At 50.1% G+C, this 12,822-nt stretch overlaps 1 protein-coding gene across 6 annotated transcripts in view; it reads right to left on the reverse strand.

The window, feature by feature from the left end:
- The window catches only part of LOC110311249 (DNA (cytosine-5)-methyltransferase 3B), a 38,894-nt gene extending 27,203 nt beyond the window's left edge, over nucleotides 1–11,691 (reverse strand). For 2 of the 6 annotated variants that reach the window (XM_029473994.2, XM_029473991.2), the window contains exons 1-2: nucleotides 11,327–11,688; nucleotides 10,188–10,302 (exon numbers count right to left, since the gene is read on the reverse strand). The gene's annotated coding sequence lies outside the window, so the exon portion shown is untranslated. Of the gene's footprint in view, nucleotides 1–10,187; nucleotides 10,303–11,326 lie in introns of all 6 variants that reach the window. The other 4 variants (XM_029473998.2, XM_029473997.2, XM_021184522.3 and 1 more) reach the window with 3 other exon arrangements.
- Between the last annotated feature and the right edge of the window lie 1,131 nt (nucleotides 11,692–12,822).

A 12,822-nucleotide genomic window follows, 5' to 3' on the forward strand; every position in this document is an offset into this window, starting at 1 on the left:
CAGGGCTTCACTATAAGATCCTATCTCCAAACAAACAAACAAACCAGAAGCTGCACCTTTCTAACAGACAACTGTGAGCCCATTCTGGAATAGAAAAGTGCCGCAGAAAAGAACCTGAGATTTCCACATGAAATGTAATGTGGCCCAACAGCACCAACCAGGGATCCTGAGGACAGATTGAGGGCAGCCTGGGACAGAGATGCTGCCTCAAACGACAAAGGGTGTGGAGAATGTACCTCAGTAGTGCTTGCCTAAAATTCGGGAACCAGAGTTGGAAGCCCAGCACTGGGGTGGGGGACAGGAGACATGGATAGTAATAAAACAATGACCCTGCCCCTAGACTGTAAGGATGAAATAATAAAATAGAAAGCTCAGGGGCATGTGAGTTAGACAGCCAGCCAGTAGAGGGGGCCTGCCATGAAGATTAAAGGCCTAACTCCAACGCCCAAACCCACTTGGAGAAGCTCCTGCATCCCCCCCCCCCCATAAACGTAAGCTCGTGTGTGTACACACACAAGTAGATCAAACTTTAAAAAAAAAAAAAAGCACACCAAGAATGGGAATATAGCTAGATTAACAGAAGATTTGCATAGCCAAGCCCTTAGAGAATTTTTCCCAGCATGAGAAAAATCAAAGCTATTTATAGCTGTCGAAATCTATAATGCAGGAACTTGAGAAGCTTCAAGGGTTAAAGATGGCATGAGGCGCACAGTAAACTTAGAGGAAAACTGTAACACAGGACTCAGGAGTGGTAGCATACACCTTTAATCCCAGGACTGAGAAGGGAGAGGTAGGCAGCTCTCTATGAATTTGAGACCAGCCTGGTCTACATAGCAAGTTTCAGGCCAGCCAAGGCTACACAAGAAGAAAATATCAAAGGTGGAGAGGTGGCTCAATGGTTAAGCATTGGCTTGCAGCTCTTCTTTCCAGAAGACTGGGATCAATTCCCAGCACCCGAATGGTGGCTCATAATCCTCCAGCTCTAGGGGACCTTAACAACCTCTGCAGGTGCTCTACACACAGACATACGTGCAGGCAAAACACCCACCCACAAAATAAAATTCTTTACAAAAAAAGTAAAACTAGCCGGGCGTGGTGGCGCACACCTTTAATCCCAGCACTTGGGAGGCAGAGGCAGGCGGATTTCTGAGTTCGAGGCCAGCCTGGTCTACAGAGTGAGTTCCAGGACAGCTGGGCTACACAGAGAAACCCTGTCTCGAAAAACAAAAAAAAAAAAAAGTAAAACTACAAGTGAGTCTAGGATTTCTATTGGAAAAAAAGGCTTTTATGACCCCAGGAAATGAGGTCCATTTTGTCCAAATCCCTAGGCAGCTCAGTCTGGCCTTGAACATCTAGCAATCAGCCTCAGAATGCCTTTGTGGACCATGTTCCTTCACCTGCTGTGTAGCCACCCTTTTGACGTTGAAGTATGCTAACTACATATCTCAGGTGTGATAACTGCATTATCAAGTCGTACATACACACGTATACACTTGAACGCGCACACACACACACACACATCTCAGACATAGCTAGGTGTGGTGGCTTGCATTCAGAAGGCAGAGGTATGCACATATCTGAGTTTGAGGCTGCTCTGGTCTACAGAGTGACAGCCAGGGATACAGAGAAACCCTGTCTCAAATAAACATAAAATCCCAGGTGTGAGAACTCCATAATCAAGTCAACAATGCCAGGCAGACAATCTGTTCCAGTTTGGTTTGTTTATTTGTTTGTTTTTCTTTTTGTTTTTAGACAGAGTCTCTGTGTAGCCCTGGCCTCAGATTCAGAATCTACTTGCTTCTTCCTCCTGAGTGCTAGAATTAAGGGTTCACATACCTGGTTCACATACCTGGTGTGACCTGGTATCAGGCCTGGTCACACCAGGCCTAGAATAGTCTTCCTTCTCACCGTACAACCGAAGGAAGTCACTCACCACATACACTTGTGTTCTGAAACTTGGCTGAAAGAGCAGTTGACCACCTGGTTTCCAGTCTTCTCTTTACTCCTGTTTAAAACACTCAGCAGCTGTCTACCCAGGGAACTTTCTAGAAGTAGCACCTAGTGTGGCTCCAAGGGTATGAGACAGGCTCAGCACCTACCTGGGGGCACTGTGTAGCTCAGTATGAACAGTATAGTATGGCAGACACCCACAGGAGTATTTGAAATTTATACACGAGGCCTAGACTGCATCTCAAGCATGGCAAAGAGAGCATGTGAACCTCTGGCTCATCAGTAGGCCAGAGTCAGCACCTCGCACTGGATACACAGGCATTAGCTGCACTCGCAGGCGAAAGCTAACTAACCTGCCCCACCAGGGCTTTAAACCTCATCAAGATCTCTGACTAATCTATGCATTAGCGTTAGAGAATCACAGACAGCAAATGGGACTCCTAGGCCAAAATGGTCCAGTCCCAACCTTCGACTTTTTTTTTTTTTTTTTTTTTTTTTGGTTTTTCGAGACAGGGTTTCTCTTTATAGCTCTGGCTGTCCTGGAGCTCACTCTGTAGACCAGGCTGGCCTCGAACTCAGAAATCCGCCTGCCTCTGCCTCCCGAGTGCTGGGATTAAAGGTGTGCGCCACCACGCCCGGCTTGACTTTTTCTTAACACAAGGACTCTCTTCTGCTCCCCATGGACAAGGGAAGTGTCTGATCCGGTCCCATCAGCCAGGCACCATGATTTGGTAGAACTAACTAGTTGACTGTGGCCATTTCCTGAGGCCAGGGAGGCAGACCTTCAGGAAAGCTGCTGGGTGGGCTGTATGTATTCAGAAGAGCATGTCCCCTCAGACAAGATCAGCACCACCTGGCACAAGAGGGAGGCTGAAGCTCCCTCGAGGCACACTCTGAGGAGGAGGCAGAGTGAAGAGCTGGTGTGGAGTCAGGCCTAAAGCAAGGACATGCGTGACCTCTCAGCCAGGGTCAGTAGTGGGTTTTCTCACACAGCCTTGGACTTCAGTCCCTCAGACAGGCCCTATCTGGGTCAACCAGAAGTCAGACAGGTGTGTGCCCTCTTTCTACACAGGTCCATCCAAGAGGACCTGCTGCCCAGCGCTGACAATGATTAACTACCCTGGACCTTCCCCTGGGGCATTAGCGGTGCCTAGTGAGCCAGTGTCTGAAAGGTGGGCGGCATACCTTCCCCAAAGCACCTCAACATCTCACAAACCCACCTGGACCCGCAGGCAGGATGTGGAAATGAACCCCATCATTATGGTCCATTACCTGGCTGCCCAGGGATAGACTTCACGGCAGAACTGCCCCCTTGCATACTGGGGCTGTAGGGATACCTCAGTTGTTAAGAGCAGTTTCCTGGCAGAGGACCGACCTGACTTGAGGTTCATGACACACACACACCTCACAAAGTGGCTTTATAACTACCATGACTCCAGTTCCTGGGATCTGACTCCTAACCTCCTCAAACACCAGGCAAGATCACAGTGTGCACATTCCTGGTCTACATAGTAAGTTCCAGGCCATCCAGGGCTCTAAGTTAGACCTTGTCTCTAAAATAAAAGAGTCGAGGGAGGGGAATGCCAGACTGGGTGTATGACTTAGGCAAAGGGAACATAACATGCACTCGTAGAGCCTGGTGACACCGAAACGCAGCTCACCACCAGGGATTGGTATGTGATTCCAGATAACAAATCTCTTCTCAGGTACCTCATTTTGGCTTCAGGCTAAATGTTGGCTTCTGGTTCAACACTAGCACTTCTTGAGTAATATAACTCCTATCATAAGCCAACTGGCCTTATCTACTGTAATTTTCTAGTAGGAATGCTAAACTGGCTATTCCTTCTCAGGAGGTGTCACCTCTGCAAGGGATTTTCCAGTGTGGCTGACACACTGTGTCAAATTGAACACAGGTAATGTTCTCTGCTCTCTGCTTTCAAGTAGCCTGAACAGCACAAACATACATCTCCCAGGAATCTATGCAGGAGAGAAGTTAATGACCCTGTCAATTCTAATGCCCAAGGAGTCCAGAGGGCGCAGGCCTTACCAATGATGTTTCCAGAGACAAGCAGACAGGCCCTTAAATGCTATTAAGGGTTCACCAGCCACTCCAGGTCTCAGGGGCACTCCATGGCATGAAGTATGATCTACTGTTGTATTTACCTTCCAAGAAGTGGCTTCCTAACCTCAGGAGCAAAGGTAATATCTGACCCTTTCCCAGACCATGGATTAGACTCAAGAGGGGCCCAGGAACTCCTTCCAACCCCAGCAATTTAGAGCTGATACCATCCATCTCTTCCAGGCTAGCCAGCAAAAGAGCTATTCCACAGCATCCTGTAACCTCCCTGACACCTCCTGAGAAGGAATAGCCAGTTTAGCATTCCTACTAGAAAATTACAGTAGATAAGCAAGAAGGAGGGGGTTAAGATCATGAAGGGGAGCAAATGGAGGTCTGTGCCTCGCCTCCAGCCTCAGGACAGAACCAAGGAAGAGAGGTCTCACCTGCTCCATTCCCGGAGTTGCTGTGTGGAGGCACTGAGAACCCACAGCCTCCCTGGAGTCCTCCCTTGCCTGTTCCATAAGGACAGCTGTGAGCAGATGTGCTGGGAGTACTTCCCTTGTGCCTCACAGTGAAACACAGCAGACAGGCTCCATTCTACAGGAGGACACACTACAACTCAGAGGAAGTAGAGCCTTGTCAGGGTCACAACATAAGAATCAGAGACTTGGGCCACTGCAGGGGTCCTTACAAGGCCTGGGACAGAGGTAGAGTAAGTTAAAATTAAGTATGAGGCTAAAGATGGCTTAAATTAGTCCTCACTGCTCTTCCAGGACACCTTCTTCTGGTGTCTGAGAATACTAAGTGGATATGGTGCAGACAGGTACAGGCAAAACACCCACAAAATAAAACGAAATCTTGACTGAAATAACGCAAGCCAGGTGGTGGTAGTGCACGCCTTTCATCCCAGCGCTTAGGAAGTAGAGGCAGACGGATCTCTGAGTTTGAGGCCAGCCTGGTCTACAGAGCAAGTTCCAGGACAATCAGATCTACACAGAGAAACCATCTTGAAAACAAGACAAAACAAAAAATTTAAATGCAGAAGGTCAGAGAGATGGCTCACCACGCATCACATAAAGAAGCCGCCAAGCCTGGCAATGTGACTCCAATCCCCAGGAATACAAGGAGAACAAGCTACCTCAAGTCGTCCTGACTGTCACAGGACTGTCCTGGGTTTGAGTGCATTCAACACACTGTTTTGGTTTGGGGTTTGTTTAGCCTGGTACCAGGCTGGCCTTGAACTCAGTCAAGACCAATCTGCCTCTGTCTCTTGAGTACTAGGATTAAAGCATACTAACATGCTACCCAAAATAGCCATGCTACCCATGTCTCGGAATCAAATTCTGCCAAGTTCCAAAAATCGCCTTACACACCATCATGTCACCTGTGATAGAAATGGGCATTGATGGACGTGTACTTTCAACAGATTAAAAAAAAAAAAAAAAAAATCAAGCCCAGAATGTGGCTTTCTCATCCTGCTACAAGCTCTCTGGAGACTAAAACCAAAAGTTTGAGGCCAGCCTAGACTACAGAACAAGTACCCAGGTCTACAAGGCAAGACCCCATTTCAATAATCTTTAAGTAAAATCTTACCTTCATTTCTGTATAAAGTGTTTTGTCTGCATGTATACTCTGTGTGTGTGTGTGTGTGTTTGTGTGTCTACTACCTGCAGAGGCCAAAAGGGCATCAGATCCCCTAGAACTGGGATTATAGAGTTGTGGATGCTGGGAATCCACCACTTGGGTCCTCTCATAGAACAGCCAGTGCTCTTAACTGCTGAGCCATCTCTCCAGAACCTCTCATCAAATTTTAAAATAATCAAAGATAAGCAGATGAGTGGTCTAGTCATTGTAATGTCATAGCGAAATCTGCAAACAAGTGACTGTTTGTATTAAACCTGGAAAAGCAGAGATTTTTACACAGCCACTAAGGAGAACTACTGAAAGGCAGGTGAGGACAGCTCTTGCTAGATAGAAGGGGCCATGTTCAAGTAGAGAAACCTGCACGTGGGGCTGGAGAGATGGTTCAGAGGTTAAGAGGACAGACTGTTCTTCCAGAGGTCCTGAGCTCAATTCCCAGCAACCACAAGGTGGCTCACAACCATCTTTAATGGGATCTGATGCCCTCTTCTGGTGTGTCTGAAGATAGCTACAGTATACTCATATACAAAAAAATATAAATATTAAGGAAGGTATAATTGTAATCATCAGAGAACAGAGGCAGACTAGTCTAGCAAAGACAAGTTCAGGCACCTGAACTACACTGTTGCTGTTGGTCCCTCTTTGTCCAGAGCAAGGAAGAACACATTTCTTCAGGGTTTTCCTAATCCTTGTTCTACTCTGCCTTTGGTAAAACACAGGTAAGCCCTACCTCCAGTACCTACCTTCTGATGTGGCTAGCCTAAGCAACCATCTCTCACCAGGTCCCTGGACTCATCAAGCGCTTCTTCAACTATATGATGCTCAACCCCCTGCTGCAGCTGAAAAAAATCAGTACAGCCCACTCATGGAGCCTCAGGAAGCAGTGATGGCGTTGGTAATGTGACCCCAAGTTGGTCTCATAGCCCCAGCACTGGCCCAAGCACACATACAATCGGAAGTAAATGTGGCTGCACCTCACGGAAACGACTGCAGAAGATCAGCTAGCCTCTTCCCTCTCCCAGGTGTCCTTCCTCAGTTTGTTCTGTTGTTGACATCCACACAGGCTAAGCCTTGGACAGGAGCGCAAGGGATTATACAGCCTAGGTCCAGGGGAGGCAAAAACACAAGCTCACAAACTCTTACTCACACCTCAAGCTGTGCGCTAGAAGAGCTCATTGGTCAGGGGGAAAAAATTTTTTTCAAGCAGATTCAGTAACAGAAACCCAGCACACCTGCTTTTTTTTTTTTTCTTTTCCTTTGAGGGGGCAGTGCCAAGTAAAGATCAAGCCTTACCCTACAATAGAGCATTAAACACTGCTGGTCACCAGTAAGGCCCATTGAAAAACCAGTCACTCAAAACTGTGAACACTAAATGTTGAGCTTGACAGAGACAGACTTGAAACCCAGCTCTCATTAAGCCTCCCTACAGCAAGACTCTTGCCTACAACACCCCAGCGAGACTATGTGTAGTTCAGAGGTTGTGGACTTGCATATTATAAACAGGGCCCCCTGGATTCAATCCCCAGCAAGAACAAAAGCAAGCAAGACTCGTGGCTCATGCCCATAATCTAAGCACAAAGCACCGAAGCAAAATAACGGCCAGGCTGTGCTACATGCCATAGGTCGCAACACCAGCGATACACAGCAAGACTCAAAAAGCAAACAAAAGCTAGAATGTATTGTTTCATGTGCGCACAGTACAATGGATTAAACCCAGGGCCTCATGCTGGCTGAGGAAGCGTTCTACTACTGAACTACATCCTCAACATTTGACTCCCGGGCGGCGTCCTTTTCGATAACCTGAACTTTAGCATCTCCAGCAATTAGACAGTAATTAGCTCCTTAAAAAACAAGCCTCCCAGGGCTGGAGAAATGACTCAATGGTTAAGAGTGCTCCTCCAGAGGTCCTGAGTTCAATTCTCACCAACCACGTGGTAGCTCACAACCACCATCTGCAATGGGATCTGATGCCATCTTCTGGTGTGTCTGAAGAAAGTGACAGTATACTCACATACATAATAAAATAAAATTTTTTTAAATGTTAGGCAGTCCATAAAGAAAAAAAAAAGATGTATCACAGGGCTCCCAATGGAGAAGCTAGAGAAAGTACCCAAGGAGCTAAAGGGATCTGCAACCCTATTGTTGGAACAACATGATGTACTAACCAGAACCCTGGAGCTCTTGTCTCTAGCTGCATATGTATCGAAAGATGGCCTAGTCGGCCATCAATGGAAAGAGAGGCCCATTGGACTTGCAAACTTTATATGCCCCAATATAGGGGAATGCCAGGGCCAAAAGAATGGGAATGGGTGGGTAGGGAAGTGGGGGGCGCTATGGGGGACTTTTGGGATAGTATTGGAAATGTAATTGAGGAAAATATGTAATAAAAATATAAAAAAAAAAAAAAAGAAAGAAAAGGAAAGATTCTCCCTTGTTCACTTTATAGATAGACCAAGTGAGGCCTAGCACATAGCCTCTTAAGCAGACTGTCAATCCTGGGCCCTGCTAAGGCTGCTTCAACATCCTGTTACCCTGCAGACACGGGGCTATTTTTTTTTTTTCTGGTTTTTCGAGACAGGGCTTCTCTGTGTAGCTCTGGCTATCCTGGAGCTCCCTCTGTAGACCAAGCTGGCCTCGAACTCAGAAATCCACCTGCCCCTGCCTCCTGAGTGCTGGGATTAAAGACATGCGCCACCATGCCCAGCTGACAGGGGGCTTTTTACTCAACTGTGAGTGAGCAATCAGTTCACTAATCTAAAATTATCCTGGATCCCATGTGACCCTTCTTGCCACTGGTGGGAACTCAGCTAGGAGAGAGCCTCAGGAAACTAACTCAACACAGCAGCCAACGTACCTGTGTCAGCCAGAGACAGACACACCTGAATATCTGCACTGGGTATCTGTCCTTCTGCAGAGCAATCCATCCTGAGATGGCAGAAAATGTTAAAGTGTAAATGTCCCCTACTAAAAGCTAGTCACAATCATGGAAGTGCCTAGATCTCCCAGAGCCTCCGTCCTACAACCTACAAAGGGGTCCCTGAGACACGCGCACACAGTCACACTTCGCAAAAGATGTGAGCAACATTTAGACATGGCCTGAGGAAGGAAATGGAGGGAGATTGGTGGGGAGAGGAAGAAACAAGCCAGGCCAGAACAGGCCAGACCACCCAACAGAACACAGCTGAGGCCAGGCCTGGTGATGCATGCCACTACTTGGGGGTAAAGACACCTTTATGCAACACAGAAGGCCCTATTTCTTATGGAAAAAAGAAAAAGGGAAAAAAAACTAGGAAACTTCAGATTTAGCAAGCGCTATCTTGGAAGTGGTATCCAGAACTAGAGGTGGCGCCCACATGGAAGTTGGTTTGGGACAAAGGAATGCCAAAGGACACTTCCCTGGACGGCGTACTTGTCCAAATGTCCACTGCAATCGGGTGCCTTGGGCTGTGATAATGAAGGGTGACAGGAGTCTCTGGGTCAGAGGCACCACATGGCTAGAGGAAGGGCAAGCAGGGAAGCAGCCTCGTCAGCCCCACCTCCCTTCCTTCTCCCTCAGCCCCCTGCAGCTACAAGATCCTCTTCTCCCCTCCCCCAACCTTTGTAGGGGTAAGAGTTTGGCCTATGGCTTTAAGAAGGATGTGGCTGGCCCCAGCAGCCTCACCAGCCCCTTTGTCTCAGCTCTCCCCACCCCAACAGGAAAGGTGAAGGATTTTGCTTAGCTTGTCAATTACACCTTTAGCAATCCTCAAACATGGAGGGGGAAGGAGGAAAAAAAAAAGTGGCCCCAAACCATAAACAACACAGCCCTTTTCCAACAGGGAACAAAGGGGCCGGTGATGGAGTGGAGATGGCCCTGCAGGTAAAGACACTTGCAGCCAAGGCTGACGTCCTTAGCTTGATCTCCAGACCCACATGGTAGAGTGTGTTGCCTGCCACATGTTTTCCTCTGACCTTCACAATGATGGCCCGTTCGTGCACACACGTACAGAATAAAATATAAATTTTTTTTTAAAAAGGAAACAAAGACAGCCCTTCCTGCCAACTCCCCAGTCACAGACAATGATGGTTTAGAAATGCCTCCATAGCTGAGAATGAAACAGTACCTCGGGGAGGCAGGAAAAGGAGGGGCTGGCAGGGGTGACTTTCCATTCCGCTCGGCCCCAGCGTACCTCAACATTCGAATACTGAGGCCTACTCCAGGTGCTGTGCCATTGTGTGCTTATCCCACCTTGAAGATGGAGGGTTGAAGACCCCACAAGCTGGCTTCCTCCCTAACCTTAGTGAACTGTTTCTATTGCACATGGCTTTCTATAGCAACTATGGCACATGGATAGTACTGTAATTGCTTTTGCGATAGTAGGATTTAAGCACAAATCCAAGACAGTGCTTGCCCGAGATGGGCAGTCTGCTTCCAACCATGTGCCGGGAGGTAATGAGGCCAACCACACAATAAAGATAGGTGCCTGGTGTATTACCAACCTTACGGAAGTTTACCTTGAAGCTGGGAGGTGTAATGCAGTGGTGGTGGGTGGCTTACCTGAAAGAAGGCCCTGGATTTGGTCCCAAGGCACTATGGGTTGGGGAGGGGAGATCCCGCGTCTGGAAAGGTGTATACCTGAGGTTTCCAAGGTCTGGCACAAGCCTCAGCGGGCCTGGTGGACAGAGGAAGGTCGGTGAGTGCCACCAGCCCAAAGCCCACAACATCCACAAGTCCGGAAGCACTCTACTGAGGCCTTAATTCATCTTAATTCATATGCCTCCCAGTGTAAAGCAGGAATCACAGGGAAATCACAGGCAGAGGCATGGAGATCACAGGACTGCTGTTGCCACAGGTGAGACTGGAGCAAGAAACTTTTCTCCTCCGTGCAGTCCAACCTTGGGAACGCAGTTAAGTAGGTCTCCGCTTTGATTGCACCCTCTAGCCTGGACGGATTCCACAGGTATAAAGCAATCCCTGAAGCATGGACGATTGACCGCTAGGAAGTGGAGGCAGAGGGTCATTTTATAATTAAGGACTCAGTGTATGGACTAGGTAGTGGGGCCACCTCACCCCGGAAGAAGGCTAAGAATGGAAAGTGAGCCCCTAGGGCAGCCGGCACCGTGAGGAACCGCCCCCCCGCTGGCTCCTCCCCGGCCAGGTGTGCTCACCCAGCCCCTCCCAGCAGCCGGCAACGCTCCGGAGGACCCCGGGGACAACGCCCATCTCGCATCCCCACTTGCTGGTACCCAGAGCGCCATCCCAACCTGGGAGTGCGAGGTTCCAAGTCAGAACGGATCCACAACCACTACTACATTGACGAAACAACTTCTGCCTCTACATCCCAGCCTTTCCTCCCCGAGGAGGCTCTGGGTAAGAACTGGGCTAGGAAGGACTTTGGGTCCCGGGGACAGCCACCGCTCGGGCCCCACTCCGCTCCCAAGTGTTCTCAACTCTACACTCCAGAAAAGTTGCTGCAGGTCTCCTCCCCTCAACTCTTCAGAGTGGCGGAGTGCAGCGGGGACTTCGCTTCCTCTGTCCCCGTGCCCAGTCCCCGTGTCCCCGTCCCGCTAAGCGCCACGCGCCCGGTTCTCCCCGACCCCGGCAAACATCCAGGCGCCACCAGGGGACCTGTCGCCCCGGAACCCACACAGCCCCAACCACCAGGTCCCAGCCCACGAGGGGCGCGTGGCGCTCACCTGTCGCGAGGCTGGCTGTGGCGCGGCGCCGCGGTCGCGCCGCGGGTCCTGGCCGGCGGGCGGCGCGGAGTGTCGGGTTCGCGAATCTCCGGCGCCGATCGCCGCGCTACGTTTACTTGGGCCGCTTAACCCCCGCGCTGCCGGACTGGAGCGCCCGTGCGCTCGCCTGCGCGCCAGTGGGCCACCCGGGCAAGTCCGCGGCGCTCAGGCGAGAGCGTCCACGCGGGCTGCGGCTGCGAGGCGAGGGGCGGCTACAGGCGAGGACGCTACAGGCCGGGCGCGCACGGGAGTGGGTGGGGAGGGGGCGGCGCCGCTGCCCTTGTAACCCGGGCCCGGCCCTGGCCCCGCCCCCGCCCGGGGGGCGCCCCCGCCGCAGCCACTCACCAGCCGGCCGGGCCTAGGGGACGGGCGAGGGAGATTTGAAATCCCTGCCGAGCTTCCTCGCCCCTCCTCCTCGGGAGCCTCCCCTGGGCCCCCTATACCTTGCGGGTCACCCTCCTAGATAACCGGAGCCCACGGATAGCTCCCAGCCCTCTCCACCTGAGACACCCCCCTTTCCTGTCCCCCAATCCAGATCAGATGCACACACGCACATACAAGCACACTCACAGGTCTGGATGAGCGGCCCAGAGAGGGAAGAGCTCCTGCTGGAGTCACACAGCAACCCTGCATGGGCTTTTCGACCATCCCTCCGCTGCAAAGCTGTCCAGGGCGCTGTGGTGGCCCTATGGGTCACCCGCTGGGGACCCCGTACTGCTTTCTACTTTCACCTAGCTTGGCCTTTGTCAGCCATCTTGAGGGGAGAGGAGGCCTTGGAGGAAGAAAAAGCATACATGTTCCCCCAACTACCTGGGTTCCTCGTGCCAGCTGGGGAGGAGCCCTACCCTGCAGCTTAGGACTGCCTAGGCCAAAAGGCCCACGCTGAACCACTGGAGAAACACAAATGTTTATGATAGGCACCTGACGTGTTCATGTTTATTTGTTTTCCTGCTTGTCTGTCTCCATACATTAGGTGGTGATCACTAAAGTAGACACTAAATAAATATACGTTAAAGGGATAAACAAATGGAATGATTGCAAAGGCTCGGCTAGCTTCAAGGCCTAGCACATGCAGGCTCGGCTTTCACAGATCTTTTATTTTGTTGGCTCCCTGACTTCACTACAACCTCTTCTGCTTTGCTGCTCCTCCTACACACCAAGCATTGTCCTTCTAAGGAAAGCTTTGGCCTCTTTCCTCCTTTCAGACTTTGTTTCCCCAGATCTATCACAGGAAGAGGCTTTCTTATCACCAAACAGAACAGCCTTCAAATCCTTCTAGTTCTTCGTGTTCCTATAACACTGAAACCCGCCTGAGGTTGTTTTGTATAGTCTTGTCTGCATCTCCTTGTGGGGCAGAGGTGGCTTCCATCTTCCATCTAGATGGGAACTGGAAGCCACATCTCTCTAAGGAGCACAAGTCCACAGGGAGACTAGCATCAAAAGGAATTAACTCAATA

The sequence above is a fragment of the Mus caroli genome, unplaced genomic scaffold, assembly GCF_978045245.1.
Source record: "Mus caroli unplaced genomic scaffold, Mus_caroli_1 scaffold_2, whole genome shotgun sequence".
Lineage (NCBI taxonomy): Eukaryota > Metazoa > Chordata > Mammalia > Rodentia > Muridae > Mus > Mus caroli.